We start from the raw sequence: 2,727 nt of genomic DNA, 5'->3' as shown, positions 1-2,727 counted from the left end.
AAAAGTCTTTGTAACACAATATGGTGAATGCAGGGATGCTCTACGTATCTCTGTACTCGGTTCCTGGAGGGTCAAGATCACATTTGTTCATTTTTGTACCTCTACGTCCCTGTACAGGACTGGGCACGCAGATGGCTCTCAGCAAAAGCTGGTTGTTTAAAAGAACGAAAGGATTATTTTGGCTATATGAAACAACTTCCTGTTTCTTTTTTTTTTTTAAGATTTTTTTTGACGTGGACTATTTTCAAAGTCTTTACTGAATTTGTTACAATATTGCTTCTGTTTCGGTTTTTTGGCCGGGAGGCATGTGGGACCCCAGCCCCCCTGACCAGGGATCGAACCTGCATCCCCGGAACTGGAAGGCGAAGTTCCAACCACTGGACCACCAGGGAAGTCCCAACAACTTCCTGTTTCTGAGGCTGTTGGTTTAGCTGATTCTAAACTCTGAGAAAGCAGTGACTGTCTTGCCCACCTGATGTTACACCCAGCGCCCTGTGTGGAACCTGGCGCTTAGTAGGTAGGTAGAGTAAGGGCAGATGAGTAGAATTCCACGGGCAGCCCATGCAGTGTAAGGAGAAGCACTCCGTGTTCCCAGAAGTGGGTGAACCTTGCTGGTCCTCTTCCCCTGGACTCTGAGCGGCAGTTGGTACTGCTCATCACGCCCTCCTGAAACACACTTTTCTCTTGCCTTCCAGGACACCACAGCCCCTGGTTTTCCTTGCTCCCGTCAGCCACTCCTCTGATGTCATCTCATCCTCCTCTTCCCTATCTCAAACTGTCCCAAGAGCTCAGAACCATCTCTACAGGACCCTCCTCTGGGCACCACACCTTTCCATCCAACTGCCTTCCTGGCTTTTCTAAACAGATCTCTCCTGTATCTGTCCCTACAAAATATGCTCCTCTCCCAGGCTGCCCCGCTCAGGAAAATGGCCCTTTCTCCCACCCAGCTGCTCCGGCTGGAAAACTGCCCATCCAACCCCCACTCTCTTCCACATCAGGACCTGGTCTGTCCACAGGTCCTGTTGATTCCACCTCTATGATCTACCTCTAACTCATCCCTTCTCTCCATGCCACTGCCACCATCCCTGTCCAGGCCACCATCATCTCTTGCTTAGACTACAGCAGTTGCTTCCCGATGGCACTCTGGGTCTCCATTCTTACCCCTGTCTGGGGTCAGAGACTCTCAGTAGCCAGAGGGGGCTTTTTAAAACATACAGCTTAAAATCCCTCCATGACTGCCCATTGCTCTGAGACCAGCACCAGAATCCCTTTCAAGATCTACCAAATGCCCAGGCACTGCTGACCTCTCTGGGAGCCACTTGTGCCTCCCTCCCCTTCCAGCTACACTGGCCTTCTCTCAGTTCCTCCAGAGTGCCAGAGTCCCATCCCCAGAACCTTTGCACATGCTGCGACTTCTTCCAGAATGTTCCCACCCTCCCTCCCAACACTTTGCCTAATCCACTTTCCCTCTGGTCTTAGCATAATGACCTCTTCAGGGGAGGCTTCTCTAATTATCCTTCCCCAGCAAGTCCCCTTATTTTCTGTCACTGCCCCGTTTGTTCCCTCCAGCGCACTCCCCAAAGTTTACAGATATGCTTATTTCTGTGTATTGCTTGCGCTCTTGCTGTCCGCCCCCGTCCCCTGGAAAATTCCCCGAGGGCAGGTAAGGTAATTTACTTGTTCCTCTCTGGACTCCAGAGAAGGGAACCACCGCTGGCCCCCAGCAGGTGCTCCACAAAATTTGAGCAGTAAATGAGTCAGGAAGCACAAGCTCTCAGGCAGAGACAGCAATGGAGAGGGCGCCCGGGCACCTTTTGGGCGGCTAGAACAGCTGCCTTTGACGTCCTTTCCTCCTAAGGTCCCGTGATTCTGTGACTTTGTCTAGCCCGCCACGCAAAGGGTCTTAGAATGGAGAGGAGGTGCAAAGTCAAGGTGACACCCTTCTGGGTTTTTGAGAAAAGAACAAAAAGAGTAGGGAGGGAGGAAGCCTGGGAAGATGGAGATTCTGAAACTGTACTGTCCGATAGGGTAGCCACCAGCCACATGTGGCTGTTTAAAATTAATCAGAATTTTAATTTTTTTATTTTTATGGTCGCACCACGTGGCTTGCAGGGATCTTAGTTCCCCGACCAGGGATCGAACCCACGCCCTTGGCAGTGGAAGCGCAGAGTCCTAACCACTGGACCGCCTTGGAATTCCCCAGAATTTTAAATTTTTAAAAATTCAGTTCCTCAGCCACACGAGCCACACTTCAAGTTCTCAATAACCATGTGTGGCTAGTGGCTATTGTACTAGATGGCCCAGATAGAGAACATATAGAGCATCCCAGAAAGTTCTACTGAACAGCGCTGCTCTAAAAGACCAGGCAAAAGCCATTGACATTCTCCTACCTCAACCTGAGGGAACCGGGCTGGGTGGGGCGGGATGTAAGACGTGACTCTTGAGGGGCCCCTGGGGCGATGTGTGTTGGCCGGTGGTCCCCACTCCACCCCAGCACTTAAGCCTCAAACAGTGTCTATATGGCCTCAGGATGGGGGTCCCCAGTCCCTTCCCCAGGCTTCTTTGGGTCTCCTACTTTCGGGACCCCACCAAGAGGAGTCCACGCTCCCGGCAGACTAGGGGCAGGAGCCCCGTCCCCTGGCAGCCCATCCTCCCGGGGCCTGGATGCGGAGGGCTGGGGAACTTCCTCTGGGGGGCGCGTGGTGCAGGAGCTCCTGGATGGCTGCC

The sequence above is a fragment of the Neophocaena asiaeorientalis genome, unplaced genomic scaffold (genome assembly GCF_003031525.2).
Source record: "Neophocaena asiaeorientalis asiaeorientalis breed wild unplaced genomic scaffold, Neophocaena_asiaeorientalis_V1.1 scaffold1, whole genome shotgun sequence".
Lineage (NCBI taxonomy): Eukaryota > Metazoa > Chordata > Mammalia > Artiodactyla > Phocoenidae > Neophocaena > Neophocaena asiaeorientalis.
This window is presented reverse-complemented; position numbering follows the sequence as displayed.